This window comes from Lipotes vexillifer, unplaced genomic scaffold (assembly GCF_000442215.2).
Source record: "Lipotes vexillifer unplaced genomic scaffold, Lipotes_vexillifer_v1.1 scaffold240, whole genome shotgun sequence".
NCBI lineage: Eukaryota > Metazoa > Chordata > Mammalia > Artiodactyla > Lipotidae > Lipotes > Lipotes vexillifer.
Window position 1 is genome coordinate 2,880,878 of NW_006797481.1, and position 17,037 is coordinate 2,897,914.

Here is a 17,037-nt window from a genome sequence, read left to right on the forward strand (position 1 = left end):
AAAAAAAAAAAAAAGAGGCGTCCTGAGGATGAAGGAATGGACTCCATTCATTCAATCCCTTATTCATCCAGCCATCCAAAACAAAAAAAAATAATTGAGGATTTAAAATGGCTTTAGGACTTCTGTGGTGGTGCAGTGGTTAAGAGTCCGCCTGCCAATGCAGGGGACATGGGTTCCAGTCCAGGAAGATCCCACATGCCGCGGAGCAACTAAGCCCGTGCGCCACAACTAACTGAGCCTGAGCTCTGGAGGCCACGAGCCACAACTACTGAGTCCGCATGCCACAGCTACTGAAGCCCGCGTGCCTAGAGCCCATGCTCCGCAACAAGAGAAGGCACCATAATGAGAAGCCCGCGCACTGCAACGAAGAGTAGCCCCCACTCGCCCCAACTACAGAAAGCCCGTGTGCAGCGACGAAGACCCAACGCAGCCATAAATAAATTAATTTAAAAAATAAAAATAAAATGGCTTTAGAAATATAGTATTGACTAAGTCAGAGCATTCCAATGGGGAACTTACTGAAACAGCCCAGAGGGATAAGCCTATTCAACAAAATAGTGCCGTTTGTTAGAGAGTGGATAGGGGTGTGCTGATCTGAAATGGGTGTTAAGAAAGCTTCCCTCAGGAAGGGATATTTGAACCAAGATCTGAATGATGGGAAGGAGCTAGACAGTTTGGGTGGCTGCAGGATCTTTTCTTCCAGATTCTCTGTGCCTCTAAACCCAAATCACACAAAACTAATCAGGGAAAGATCTTTGGAGTCTATAGGAGTACAATCCCACCCTCATCTCATTTGATCTTTAAAAAAAAATTTTATTTTTAATATGACATATTTCATACAAACATACCAATCTAAGAAAAACATATGGTTACCACCCAGCTTAAGAAATAAAGTATTACAAGGATGTCCCTGGCAGTCCAGTAGTTAAGACTCCATGCTTCCACTTCAGGGGCAGCAGGTTGGATCCAGGGGAACTAAGATCCCACATGCCTCGAGGAGCGGCCAAAAATAATAATAATAAAGTAAAAAGAAATATAGTATTACAATTGTAGTTGAAGCACTCTCCTCTTCCTTAATCTCTTAAACTTCCCTATCCTACAGAGGTAACCACTATTCTAAATTTGTTAATTGTTGTTTTCCTGCATGTTTTTAAACTTTGGTATATGTTTATGTATCACTCAACAAAATATTATACTCCTTCTAAAACTTTATACCATTGAAACAATAGTTAACATTTATTGGGTGGCAGGCATTGTTCTCCGTGCCTTACTTGTATTACTTCCATAAATCCTCACAGTACCTCTGCCTGTAAGTCCTATTATGATCCCCAATTTACAGGTGAGAAAGCTGAAAGGAGATGCAACTTGCTCAGGATAACAAGTGGCAGTGCCAGGATATGACACCAGGCCGTGGGATTCTAGCCACACACCGGGTCACTGTGCTACACAGCCTCCCATGGTACGGTGTGCTGTTTGTATTCGTTTGTAAAGTGCTTTTCTTTTTTCCTTCTATTTTTTTGGCTCAGCGTTATGATTTATCCAAGTTAATATTTATAGCTCTGGTTCAGTAATTTTAACTGTTGAGTGATATTTTACATGTGAAAATATGATGATTTCCATTGTCTGTTGATGGACATTAAGTTTGTTTCCTGTTTTTTACTGTATCATTACAGTGCTGCTATATTTTAAATGTCTCCTCATTCTACCTGCTCTTTACCTTGAGAAATTCTTCATCATCAAGTCTCAAGTATGATTTCTTTCCTAAACCCTGGCAAAACTACATTGTCTCTCTTCCAAAGCCTAAGAGTATTTGGCCATAGAGCTAGGATTGGTGTATATTTAGGTGTGTATATGGCTCTTCTGTTTCTCCCATTAGACTGAACTCCTGGAGGGCATGCACTTTTGGATTCCCTGCGCTCACTATTGTAGTAAATAGTTGTTAATATTTCTAGTTCCCACAGAAAATATGCAAGTATTGGGGGCTGAGGAGTGGGATGCAGAGTTGGAATCAGTTTGTAAGCCAGGCAGACATTTGCACTCCTGTTTCATTGGCCTTTGAAATGTCTAGTGGGGTTCTACAGAAAAACTGTTTACAAGGAAAACAGATCCTCTTGTGGATTCCCTTTAACAGCCTCAATAATACATCAGCCTGCATCAATCTGCACCTTAAGTACCTGCTTTTAGTGAAGGCCACTGCCACCCAATCAACTAGGATAACTATATAAAATCACATATAGCAGCTACTGATATGAGCTGAAATAACCCATTGTTATATACCATGGTCCTAACCCCCAATACCTTGGAATGTGACTTATTTGGAGATAGGGCCTTTAAAGAAGTGATTAAGTTAAAATGAGGCTGTTAGTGTGGGTTCTAATGCAATCTGACCTGTGTCCTTTTAAGAGGAAATTTGGACACACAAGAAGATACCAGGGATGAGCTCACACAGAGAAAAAGCCCCGTGAGGACCAGAGAGGCAGCTGCGCAAGCCAAGGAGAGAGGCCTCAGGAGAAACCAAACCTGCTGACACCTTTTTCCTGGACTTCTAGCCTCCGGAATGGTGAAAAATTAAATTTCTGTTGTTTAAGCCACCCAGTCTGTGGTACTTTGTTATGGCAGCCCTAGCAAACTAATATAGCTACTCTTAGGCAATTAGTTTTAGATATATATGGAGTGCTCTGCTGGATATTATATTTCTGTAGGGCTTTCCCCCTGTTATCTTATAACAGAGAAGTTTGAGAAAATTACCTTTGAGTCATTATCTCTGCAGTAAAGGGGTGGGGCCATTGAGTTCACCTAGATAGTCTTTCTTGGATGGGCAATTTTGTTCCCACATCTGGGATTAAGACATATAGTCACCTCCTTTTGTGTTTGGGAGTTTAAGAGGAAATGTTCCAGACACCTGAAGGGATCCCAACACCTCCAAGGAGAGAAAGTGACACGGGGTCTGTGTGCATGGGGTGATGGACCCTGAAACCAGCCCTACTAACCTGCTGCTCCTGAGGCAACTGGTTCCCCTGAGGAGCCAGAGCAAGAGTTCCTCAGAGATTCAGGGTCCCCCACAAAAATCAGCACAAGGATCCATGCCCTGAGGAACATCACAGGGTCCAGTACTGTAGTGGATGCTGCAGGCTTAGTCTTTCAACAGTGATCTGTGGGGCTGTGAAAACCACAGTCACATGTGGGATGCCCAGAACTAGTTCACAAACTCCCTGGATTTGTTTGCTGGGTATCTGGGACAAATGGGAAGAAACCCTTAATAAGGCAGCTGCATACTCTAGAATTTCATATGAAAGATAAAAGCAACATGAACATAATTGTTTGTAGAGTTTGCGGTAGTTCATTCTGCTTTAACTAGGAAATACCATTTTGTTTAATATGGGTTTTATGTATTTAAAGAAAAAATGTTAATGAAGCCTTTTTAAAAGGCAGTTTGGCAGTATCTATCAAAATGGAAAAGTGCATACCCAGCAATTTACTTTTAGGACATACTTACACATGGACACAAATATGCATGTGCAAGGATCTTCATACAGCGCTACTAGTAATAGTGAAAATGTGAGAAGAAGAATTACAATCCTGCAGCCTGTGGAACAAAAACCACATTCACAGAAAGATAGACAAGATGAAAAGGCAGAGGGCTATGTACCAGATGAAGGAACAAGATAAAACCCCAGAAAAACAGCTAAATGAAGTGGAGATAGGAAACCTTCCAGAAAAAGAATTCAGAATAATGATAGCGAAGATGATCCATGACCTCGGAAAAAGAATGGAGGCAAAGATGGAGAACATGCAAGAAATGTTTAACAAAGATCTAGAAGAATTAAAGAACAAACAAACAGAGATGAACAACACAATAACTGAAATGAAAAATACACTAGAAGGAATCAATAGCAGAATAACTGAGGCAGAAGAACCAATAAGTGACCTGGAAGACAGAAGGGTGGAATTCACTACTGTGGAACAGAATAAAGAAAAAAGAATGAAAAGAAATGAAGACAGCCTAAGAGACCTCTGGGACAACATTAAATGCAACAACATTCGCATGATAGGGGCCCCAGAAGGAGAAGAGAGAGAGAAAGGACCTGAGAAAATATTTGAAGAGATTATAGTCGAAAACTTCCCTAACATGGGAAAGGAAATAGCCACCCAAGTCCATGAAGCACAGAGAGTCCCATACAGGTTAAACCCAAGGAGAAACAAGCCGAGACACATAAAAATCAAATTGGCAAAAATTAAAAACAAAGAAAAGTTATTGAAAGCAACAAGGGAAAAATGACAAATAACATACAAGGGAACTCCCATAAGGTTAACAGCTGGTTTCTCAGCAGAAACTCTACAAGCCAGAAGGGAGTGGCATGATATACTTAAAGTGATGAAAGGGAAGAACCTACAACCAAGATTACTCTACCCGGCAAGAATCTCATTCAGATTCGATGGAGAAATCAAAAGCTTTACAGACAATCAAAAGCTAGGAGAATTCAACACCACCAAACCAGCTCTACAACAAATGCTAAAGGAACTTCTCTAAGTGGGAAACACTAAAGAAGAAAAGGACCTACAAAAAGAAACCCAAAACAATTAAGAATATGGTAATAGGAACATACATATAGATAATTACCTTAAACGTGAATGGATTAAATGCTCCAACCAAAAGACACAGGCTTGCTGAATGGATACAAAAACAAGACCCATATATGTGCTGTCTACAAGAGGCCCACTTCAGACCTAGGGACACATTCAGACTGAAAGTGAGGGGATGGAAAAAGATATTCCGTGCAAATGGAAATCAAAAGAAAGATGGAGTAGCAATACTCATATCAAGACTTTAAAATAAAGAATGTTACAAGAGACAAGGAAGGATACTACATAATGATCAAGGGATCAATCCAAGAAGAAGATATAACAATTATAAATATATATGCACCCAACATGGGAGCACCTCAATACATAAGGTAACTGCTAACAGCTATAAAAGAGGAAATCAACAATAATAGTGGGGGACTTTAACAGCTCACTTACACCAATGGACAGATCATCCAAACAGAAAATTAATAAGGAAACACAAGCTTTAAATGACACAATGGACCAGATAGATTTATTTGATATTTATAGGACATTCCATCCAAAAACAGCAGATTACACTTTCTTCTCAAGTGCACATGGAACATTCTCCAGGATAGATCACATCTTGGGTCACAAATCAAGCTTCAGTAAATTTAAGAAAATTGAAATCATATCAAGCATCTTTTCCAGCGACAACGTTATGAGATTAGAAATCAATTACAGGGAAAAAACCATAAAAAACACAAACATATGGAGGCTAAACAATACGTTACTAAATAACCAAGAGATCACTGAAGAAATCAAAGAGGAAATCAAAAAATACCTAGAGAAAAATGACAGGGAAAACACGATGATCCAAAATCTATGGGATGCAGCAAAAGCAGTTCTAAGAGGGAAGTTTACAAGCCTACCTCAAGAAACATGAAAAATCTCAAATAAACAATCTAACCTTACACCTAAAGGAACTAGAGAAAGAAGAACACACAAAACCCAAAGTTAGCAGAAGGAAAGAAATCATAAAGATCAGAGCAGAAATAAATGAAATAAAAACAAAGAAAACAATAGCAAAGATCAATAAAACTAAAGGTTTGTGCCCTGGTCTGGGAAGATCCCACATGCCGCGGAGCGGCTGGGCCCGTGAGCCATGGCCGCTGATCCTGCACGTCCAGAGCCTGTGTTCCGCAACGGGAGAAGCCACAGCAGTGAGAGGCCTGCATACTGAAAAAAAAAAAAAAAAGAAAGAAACAACAGCAAGGATCTGTAAAACTAAAAGCTTGTTTTTTGAGAAGGTAAACAAAATTGATAAACCATTAGCCAGATTCATCAATAAAAAGAGGGAGAGAACTCAAATCAATAAAATTAGAAATTAAAAAGGAAAAGTTACAACAGACACTGCAGAAATACAAAGCATCCTAAGAGACTACTACAAGCAACTCTATGCCAATAAAATGGACAATCTGAAAGAAATGGACAAATTCCTAGAAAGGTACAACCTCCCAAGACTGAACCAGGAAGAAATAGAAAATATGAACAGACCAATCACAAGTAATGAAATTGAAACTGTGATTAAAAATCTTCCAAGAAACAAAAGTCCAGGACCAGATGGCTTCACAAGTGAATTCTGTCAAAGATTTAGAGAAGAGCTAACACCCATCCTTCTTAAACTCTTCCAAAAAATCGTGGAGGAAGGAACACTCCCAAACTCATTCTATGAGGCCACCATCAACCTGATACCAAAACCGGACAAAGATACTACAAAAAAAGAAAATTACAGACCAATATCACTGATGAATATAGATGTAAATATCCTCAACAAAATACTAGGAAACAGAATCCAACAACACATTAAAAGGATCATACACCATGATCAAGTGGTATTTATCCCAGGGATGCAAGGATTCTTCAATATACGCAAATCAATCAATGTGATACACCATATTAACACACTGAAGAATAAACACCATATGATCATCTCAATAGAGGCAGAAAAATCTTTTGACAAAATTCAACACCCATTTATGATAAAAACTATCCAGAAAGTGGGCATAGAGGGAACCTACCTCAACATAATAAAGGCCATATATGACAAACCCACAGCAAACACCATTCTCAACGGTGAAAAACTGAAAGCATTTCCCCTAAGATCAGGAACAAGACAAGGATGTCCACTCTCGCCACTATTATTCAGCATAGTTTTGGAAGTCCTAGCCACGGCAATCGGAGAAAAACAAGAAATAAAAGGAATACAAATTGGAAAAGAAGGAGTAAAACTGTCACTGTTTGCAGATGACATGATACTATACATAGAGCATCCCAAAGATGCTACCAGAAAACTACTAGAGCTAATCAATGAATTTGATAAAGTTGCAGGATACAACATTAACGCACAGAAATCTCATACATTCCTACACACTAATGATGAAAAATCTGAAAGAGAAATTAAGGAATCCCTCCCATTTACCACTGCAACAAAAAGAATAAAATACCCAGAAATAAACCTACCTAGGGAGACAAAAGACCTGTATGCAGAAAACTATAAGACACTGCTGAAAGAAATTAAAGATGATACAAACAGATGAAGAGATATACCATGTTCTTGGATTGGAAGAATCAATATTGTGAAAATGACTCTACTACCCAAAGCAATCTACAGATTCAATGCTATCCCTATCAAATTACCAGTGGCATTTTTTACAGAACTAGACCAAAAAATCTTAAAATTTGTATGGAGACACAAAAGGCCCTGAATAGCCAAAGCAGTCTTGAGGGAAAAAAACGGAGCAGGAGGAATCTGACTCCCTGACTTCAGACTATACTACAAAGCTACAGTAATCAAGACAACATGGTACTGGCACAAAAACAGAAATATAGATCAATGGAACAGGATAGAAAGCCCAGAGATAAACCCACGCACCTATGGTCAACTAGTCTATGACAAAGGAGGCAAGGATATACAGTGGAGCAAAGACAGTCACTTCAATAAGTGGTGCTGGGGGCTTCCCTGGTGGCGCGCTGGTTGAGAGTCTGCCTGCTGATGCAGGGGACATGGGTTCGTGCCCTGGTCCAGGAGGATCCCACATGCTGTGGAGTGGCTGGGCCCATGAGCCATGGCCGCTGAGCCTGCGTGTCCAGAAGCTGTGCTCCGCAACGGGAGAGGCCACAACAGTGAGAGACCCGCGTACCTCAAAAAAAAAAATGGGCAGAAGACCTAAATAGACATTTCTCCAAAGAGGACATACAGATGGCCAAAAAGCATATGAAAAGCTGCTCAACATCACTAATTATTAGAGAAATGCAAATCAAAACTACAATGAGTTATCACCTAACACCAGTTAGAATGGGCATCATCAGAAAATCTACAAACAACAAATGCTGGCGAGGGTGTGGAGAAAAGGGAACCCTCTTGCACTGTTGGTGGGAATGTAAATTGATACAGACTCTATGGAAAATTAGCCAATGTTAACAATTTTTGTTTATTCTTCAGTGTGTTAATATGGTGTATCACATTGATTGATTTGTGTATATTGTATGGATGTTCCTTGAAATACTAAAAATAGAATTACCATATGACCCAGCAATCCCACTACTGGGCATATACCCAGAGAAAACCGGAATTAAAAAAGACACATGCACCCCAATGTTCATTGCAGCGTTATTTACAATAGCCAGGTCATGGAAGCAACCTAAATGCTCATCGACAGATGAATGGATAAAGAAGTGGTACATATATACAATGGAATATTACTCAGCCATAAAAAGGAATGAAATTGGGTCATTTGTAGAGACATGGATGAATCCAGAGTCTGTCATACAGAGTGAAGTAAGTCAGAAAGAGAAAAACAAATATCGCATATTAAAGCATATATGTGGAACCTAGGAAAATGGTACAGATGAACCGGTTTGCAGGGCAGAAATTGAGAGACAGATGTAGAGCACAAACGTATGGACGCCAAGCGGGGAAAGCGGCCGGGGGTAGGGGTGGGGGTGGGATGAATTGGGAGATTGGGATTGACATGTATACACTGATATGTATAAAATGGATGACTAATAAGAACCTGCTGTATAAAAAAATAAATAAAATTAAATTTAAAAAAATGTTAAAAAAATAAATCTATAAAAAAGATGAAAATGTGAAAATTAGCCAATGTTAATGAAGAAAAAAAACAATTGTACGTTCTGTACCTTCCATATTACAGAATGCTATGAAGCTATGAAGGAGAGTGAGGTAGACATATTTGTACTAACTCATTATAATCCCATCTATGTGTAAAACTCTAAGCTGCTATGTGTATATGTGTATGTATATATGTTATAGGATGGGAGGGATGCATACCCAGCTGCTGACAGTGGTTTCCTCAGAGGAAGAGCAAGGGAGGAGGGTGTGAAGGAAGGTTTGGGGCTGTGTACCCCAAACACTGTGGACTGTATGATAAAAATACAAATATATGGAAATGTATAGTACATAAATAGATCCAAATACAAATATTTATAAATGTGTATATTTAGTGCATAAAGGCATTAAATATACTATCTATAAGGTCCCTAACTGTAAAAATTAGAACAATATTTAAAAATATTCAAATGTTAGTAACAGTGGTTTTCTTTAGATAGATGACTTCAGCAATTTTTTTCTCCTGTTACTTTTATTTCACAATTTAAAAAATGCTGTATTTTGGGCTTCCCTGGTGGCGCAGTGGTTGAGAGTCCGCCTGCCGATGCAGGGGACACGGGTTCATGCCCCGGTCCGGGAAGATCCCACATGCCGCGGAGCGGCTGGGCCCGTGAGCCATGGCCGCTGAGCCTGCGCGTCCGGAGCCTGTGTTCCGCAACGGGAGAGGCCACAACAGTGAGAGGCCCACATACCAGAAAAAAAAAAAAAAAATGCTGTATTTCTTTGCATCCAATAGTCCAAATTTTTAAATCTCTGAAATTGGGATGCAACCTAAAATTATAACTGGGAGTGCTTTTTCTTTCTCATAAAATGATGTGTTTAATCACTGATGGCATTCCTAGATTTGAAGAAACATGCTAGGCAGAAAAAATAAGAAAATATGTTAAATCCGTAGACCCCAGATATCCTGTCTTTTCAACTTCACTAAGGTCATTTGCTGAACCTTAAAAGAGACACATTTAGCCCAAAATACTTTATAATTTTATGTGGTATTTGGGCTTGGGTAATCATCTTCCATTAAATTAGCAAGGATGTAGAATGAGTCAGACTTGATTTCCTTTGCTCAGTGTGCTAATAGCATCTGCAAAACAGACTGTGACATGGGATAAAGGCTGGGGAGAGGGTACAGACATAAGCACAGCAGAGTTCTTGCCTGTGACCACCTTACGACAGGTGGGAAAACAGAAGAGAGGGAACGCATGACCAGATCTATTGTTTCTGGGATTTCAGACCTAGAGATCCACACTTGCGGAAAGAGAAAAAGGCGAGAAGTCTCAGAGGTGGAACAGGATGAGAGCCTCCGAGTCATTGCCTCTCCTTGCCCTGCTTGGGTGGCTCTGCTGGGTGTGGGGACCTAAGGTGGGCACTCTAAGTACTTCCTCTAAGAGTAAGTTAGGGACAGCCCCCTATGGCTGTCACCTTAGTGTCACCTTAGTGACACTTTAGTGTCACTTTAGTCTCTGGCACATTCTGGAGGCATTCAGAAAATAAATGAGGATGAAGATGATGACCGACAGACACTAAAACAAAGGATTTGAGGGAGGTGGTGGTGGGTACTGGGAGGGAAGGATAAAGAAGGCTGTGGCCAGGCTCGGATGGAGTGTGACGTGTGACGGAGGGTAGGGCTGGAGAGGTTATCTCTGGGAAGGTGAGAGGATGACTGGAACTGAAGCCTTCCTCCCTCCCCTTTCACTCCCAAGCCCTGTCAGACCTGCCAGACAGGCTCTCCAGAGTTAAGGAGGAGAAGTGAGAGGGGAGGCACCCCAACCTTTGGCAATAAGATTGACTGCTGGGTGTGGAAACAGACAAACTTGAGCTCTAATTCCAGCTCTGCCCCTCCTAGCTGTTAAACCAGTCTTCTCTGGGCTTGTTTTCTCAGTGATCAAATGCAGCTGACCATATCTTCCTCTGTGCCTGTCCTAATAAGGGTTGGACCAAGAAAAATCTTTATGCTAATGTTATAGATAAGAGTAGCCTTGTGGAGAGTATGAACTAAACTACGGTGGCCAGAGTCACGGCAGGACAGGCATTTAGAAAGTTTTTCCCGCTCTTTGACCAAGTATTAGTTGAAAAGAGTGCAGCAGAAACTGTAACCAAGAGAGGCATTATGCTTCCAGAAAAATCTCAAGGAAAAGTATTGCAAACAACAGTAGTAGTTACCGGACTGGGCTCTAAGGCACCAAAGCAGTTCTAGACAAGGATTATTTCTTACTTAGAGATGGTGACATTCTTGGAAAGTATGTAGACTGAAATAAGTCACTACTGAAATGGCATCACGTGAAGCTGCCCATTCCACTGAGATATTTCATCATGTAAATAATTCCCATGTCTCTCTTTTATAATAAACTAATGATATCCCCCAAAAAGAATAGCCTGTGTAGGGTGTCCCCAAGACCACCCCCAGATTCAATGATTTGTTCAGGGGATTCACAGGATTCAGCATATAGCTGTATTCATGGCTATAATTTATTACAGCTGGAGGATACAGAGCCAAATAGCAAAGGGGAAAGGCACAGAGGCTGATGTTCACAGCAAAGTAGGCCCAAGCTTCCAAGAGTCCTCTCCTAGTGGAGTCACAAAGGATGCACTTGATTCCTCCAGCGACAAGTTGTGACAGCACATGTGAAATATTGTTGACCAGGGAAGCTCATTAGAGACTCAAGGTTTTTATTGAAGGTGCCGGTCATGTAGGCAACTTCTGCCCAGCACATACCAAAATTCCAGCCTCTCACAAGGAAACAGGTGTTCAGCATGAACGCCACTGTGTGTACGAATAGTTTAGGCATAGTTGGTCACTCTCATCAATTCTGGGAATGGTGGGAGTGATCCTGAAATCCAAGTTCCCAACACCAGCCAAGGGCCTACCTTCCTGGCAGCCTTTTCTAAGGGTGACAGTCTCTGGCCCGCTATGTCTGGTTTGTGCAGCCAGCTCCTTGCTCCCCAGGAAAAGATAAATAAGTTGTTGGCACTGATGTGGATTTGGAAAATGCCCAAACTGTCTGCGTATGTGGATAAGGGACCCAATATTTTCCACAGATGTTCCAATGCCCAGGCTCCTGTGAGTCAAGTGTGGCTCTTCTTTTCATCTGTTTCCATAACTGGATTTAATCAGAGATTAGGCATGTAGTCAGCCAAGAGCTTCTTTGGGGTGGCAGCTCTTTTAAGGGATTCCAGGCCTGCCAGGGGACTGGAAAGCCAGGCCTGCCAGGGGACTGGAAAGTCACTTCTGGAAGGGGGTTCAGTCAACTGCCCTGACACTCTGTCTTGATGGTTAACTGGTTTCCAGGCTATTCGAGACTTCCAGAACATTCCCAAGAGGAAGTCAACCTTCCTGTGTTCTCCAACATTTCAGGATGCTAATATTGGAAACTGAGTAGATCCTAGGCCCCAGGAAGCCCAGCTTTGGAGCCTTAAAAGAAACATTGTTGCATTAAAAGAAACATTTCAGTAAGGAAAATGCAATTAAAATTAATTCTGATCCTTATTTGCATTTTTCAAAGAGCATTAAAGATGACAGAATTCATTACCTACAGTAATATGTCTTAAAATTCCTTTCCTCTCATATTTTTAAACATTTTATTGTATTATTTTTAATTAAAAAATGTGGTACTGAAATCTGGAATAAATGTTTTGTTTTAGAACAGTTTTCGATTCACAGAAAAGTTGCAATAATACTGAGAGTTACCATATACTCCCCACCCGATTTCTTCTATTATTAACATCTTACATCAGTATAGTACATTTGTGGGACTTTTCTAGTGGTCCAGTGGCTAAGACTCCATGCTCCCAATGCAGGGGGCCCAGGTTTGATCCCTGGTCAGGGAACTAGATTCTACATGCTGCAACTAAAAAGATCCCACATGCCGCAACTAAGACCCGGTGCAAGCCAAATGAATAAATAAATATTTTTTTAAAAAAGTATAGTACATTTGTCACAACTATGGAGCCAATGTTGATACATTAGTAACTGAAGTTTATATATTATCCAGATTTCCTTAATTTTTACCTAATGAGTTTTTCTGTTTCAGGTTTTTACATAGGATGTTTTCTTAGGATCCTCTTGGCTGTGACAGTTTCTCAGACTTTCCTTGTTTTTGATCACCTTGACAGCTTTGAGGAGTAGTGGCCAGGTATTTTATAAACTGTCCTTCAGTTAGGAGTTGTCTGATGTTTTTCTCACGATAAGACTGGGTTTTGGGTGGTGCAGTGGTTGAGAGTCCGCCTGCCGATGCAGGGGACGCGGGTTCGTGCCTCGGTCCGGGAAGATCCCACATGCCGCAGAGCAGCTGGGCCCGTGAGCCATGGCCACTGAGCCTGCGCGTCCGGAGCCTGTGCTCCGCAGCAGGAGAGGCCACAACAGTGAGAGGCCCGCGTACCACTGAAAAAAAAAAAAAAAAAAAAGACTGGGTTTTGCATTTAGCGGGAGGAAGACCACAGTGGTCAAGTGCAGTTCTCATCTCATCATATGACACCTTGATCACCTGGCTGAGGTTGTGTTTGTTGGGTTTCTCTCCTGTAAAGTCACTCCCTCTCTCCTTTTTCTATACTGTTCTTTTTGGATAGAAGTCACTATGCACAGCTGACACCTAAGGAGTGGAGGCTTATGCTCCACTCTCTTGAGGGCAAAGTATCTATATAAATCATGTGGAATTCTTCTCCATGGGAAATTTCTCTATTTGCTCAATTTATTTATTCAATCATGTATTTATGTCGGCACAGACCCCCTTGTATTTTTGTAAACTCTCTCATTCATCTGGCACAGGTTCTCATCTCTCTCTCCACTCTCCTTAGAAATAACTCTTTCTATTACCTTCATCTTCTCTCCTCTTTCCTTTTTTCCCCCATTAGCCTTTTTTCCCACCCCTCTATTATCCCTCTGTCTCTCATCTAAGCCCCTTCCTACTTGAATCTCCTATCCAACTTCTCCAGCTGTCCTCCTGACTGATTACTTCCTGTCCCGAATACAGGATGTGGAAAACAGGGGGAAGGAAACGGGGAAACGCTCATTAGTCATCATCATAATAGTTTAGCAGTTGAGGGGGCAGAAAGAGGCTGTGAATATTTCAGGCATTGATTATTTTATCCGTCTTGCATATACGCGGAAATGATTTCTAGAGAGCTTGTGTCAGGAATGGTGCTAAGAACGATACACATAGTATCTCACTCAACCTCACAACAACCTCATCATGCTTATTCCACAGTTGATAAAACTGAGGCTCAGAGAGATTACTTGCCGAATGTCAAGTAAAATGGCAAAACTGTGGTTTGAAGCCACAGCTAACTCCAAAACTGGCATGCTCATAGGAATAACTGAGATGTATTTATAATCCTAGCTCCCTAGGAAATGTAACATGCTCCTAGTTCTAAAAATGCCAATGTGGAGTATGGTAACTTGTTCAAAGTCTCAGAGCGTCTCAAAGCTCTCATGAAGCTTTCGCTAGACCTGTCTGGATTTTTATAGTTACACCTTACACAGTCTTGCCCTTTTCCTCCATTGAGTTGTACCTTGGTTTCCACTTCCTGCAAAGTGAAGACTCCATAGTGTTTCATTCTTTTTTCTCTGTGAGTTAATATGGAGAAAACTGTTAAGTTCTCTGTATTAGTTTTCTCTTGCTATGTAACAGGTTACCACCAACAGTGGCTTAAAACAACACCCAGTTATTAGCTCCCAGTTCTGTAGATTTGTGTGGCTGGGTCTCTGTTCTGGGTCTTGCCAGGCTGCATTCCTTTCTGGAGGCTCTTGGGAAGAATCTGTTTCCAAGCTCATCCAAGTTGCTGATAGAATTCAGTTCCTTGCAGTTATAGGACTGAGGCCTCCATTCACTGGCTGGCTTTTGGCTGGGGGACTGCTCTCAGCTCCTAGAGGCTGCCCGCAGTTTTTCGCTCTGTGGCTCCCTCCATATACTTTCTCATGCTTTGAATCTCTTACTTCCTCTGCCTCTGACCTCTACACCCAGATTTAAAGGGCTCATGTGATTGGTTAGGCCCACCCAGATGATGTCCCCCTCCCTTTTCTGGGGGGGATGTGGGATCTTAGTTTCTCAACCAGGTGGAGTCTTAACCACTGGACCACCAGGGAAGCCCCAATCTCCCCTTCTTAAAGTCAACTGTGACATATAACGAACCTACTCACAGAAGTAATACACCATCACATTTACAGTCCCAGACATTAAACAGGATGTGTACACCATGGAGAAGGAGTCTTGAAGGACATCTTAGAAGTCTGTCTACCACAGTCTCCATTCCTTCATTTATTCACACATCTCATACTTATGGAATGCCTGCCCTGTGCTGGGCATAGTTCCAGGAGTTGGAGATACAGCAGTGAACAAGATGAACTTGGCCTCTTAAAGCTTACCATCTAGTATGTTAAGACAGACAGTAACCAAGGAAACAAAGAAAACTCCCAGTTGGTGCTGACTGCTCCTCTGAGAATTAAAACAGGCTGGTCTTTAGATTAGACTGGGTGGTCAGGAAACGGTTCTCTGAGGAGGGACGATTTTAGCTGTTCCCTGAGAAGAGAGCACAATGAAAAGGTCCATGTGAAGATAGTCTAACATCCACAAACACAGGATGAAAGCCCACATGTTCTAGGGTTCCTTCTAATCATGTTTAACACATTTCACAGAGAAGCCTCGTTTCAAACCACACCCAAAACCACTATGCACAGTGTTTTACTCATTCTGCTTCCTTGGCTGTAGTTGGTTTGTGTAGCTTTGGGCATAATCTGCTCAATTCCCAAGCAGGAGCTGGGCTTCATGGCGTGCCAACAATGGCACGTGTGAGCACGTGTGCCAATTCCCACAAACAAGCCCCTCTTTCTTCTTCCCCTCAGCCTTCTTCTAGAGGCAAGCAGAATACTAATTGAAGCCTCCTGAGCGTAAGATGCATTTTACCCAATAAATAACAGTATATTGCCAGGACATGTTTCTGCTAAAAAATATACTCAACTGAATTTGCATTCCAAGTTCCTGCTTTAAATGTGCAGAACCCAAAGGCTCAGTGAGAACTGTCTGGCACAAGCACAGTGTACCCCACGTTTGCCTTTGATACACCACTGCCTAAAAGCTTTCCAACCCCAGTTAGACACTTTCATGGTTAGGAATTCAAGGCTGTGAGGTTTTGGACCTAGATTGTTATAGTGCAGCTGGAACCACCAAGGTGCTTGGGTGTGACCATGAGCCAGGCACTGTCCAGACACAAAGATTAATGGTCCCAATCATTACCTTCAAAGGACTTCCAGGGTCATAGAGGAGACCAACATGCAGACGGGCAATTATAATATAGGAGGATTGCTTTAACCAATTGTCATTTCTTCGACGAAGATTTATCGAGTGCTTACTCTGTGCAGGGCACTCTTACTGGTGCTGCAGATATAGCATTTGAACAAAACAGACAAATCCCTGCCCTCATCAAGCTTATATTCTAGAGGAGTAGACAATAAAGAAAGAAACTCATAAAATATATCAGGGATCAAATGATGATAAAGAAATAAATGCTATGGAGGAAAATAAAGAAGAGAAGCGTGCTAGGAAGTACCGTATGGGAAGAAGGGAGGTTATTATTACTTTAAAGAGGTGAGGGAAGACAGCACTGAAAAGGTGACACTGGCGTGGCATGGGAGGGACAAGGGAAAGGAAGGGATTGTGTAGGGCCTTTTAGGCCATTATAAGGACTGACTTTCACAGGGTGATCTGGGGGCCACAAAAGGGTCTTCATTAGGAGACTGACATGATCACCTCACTTTTGTGTTAAAAGGATCCCCTTCCTCACTAAGTGGAGAAAAAAGAGAAGGGAGCCAGGTGAAAAGAGAAAGACAAGCTAGCAGGTTATTATACACTCCAGATGAGAAATGATGGTGACTTGGGTCAGAGTGATAGCTATGGAGGTAGCACATGTGGGATTTGTTGGTGGGTTGACTGGACGTGGGGATATGACAGAAAAAGTGGAGTCGAGGATGTCTCCAACACTTTTGTGGCTTAAGCAACCAGAAGAAAGGGGTTGTAATGGTCCACTGGGGGACGATGGCAGGAGGCACAGGTTGGAGCCAGAAGAGACCCAGAGTCTGGTGTGGGACAGGCTGGGTGTACGTTGTGTGTCAAACATTTAATGGTTGTGAGACGGGCTTTCAGGAGAGAGATCAAGTGCTGATGATACAATTTTGTAACTTATAAGCACAGACGTGATTTCTAAAGCTATGAGCTAGCGTGTCGGGTACCTTTGCCATAAACAAGCATTTCCACTGCATAACTAATTGGCCGTAAGACAATTTTGTTATGAAGGATATAATAACTGGTTGA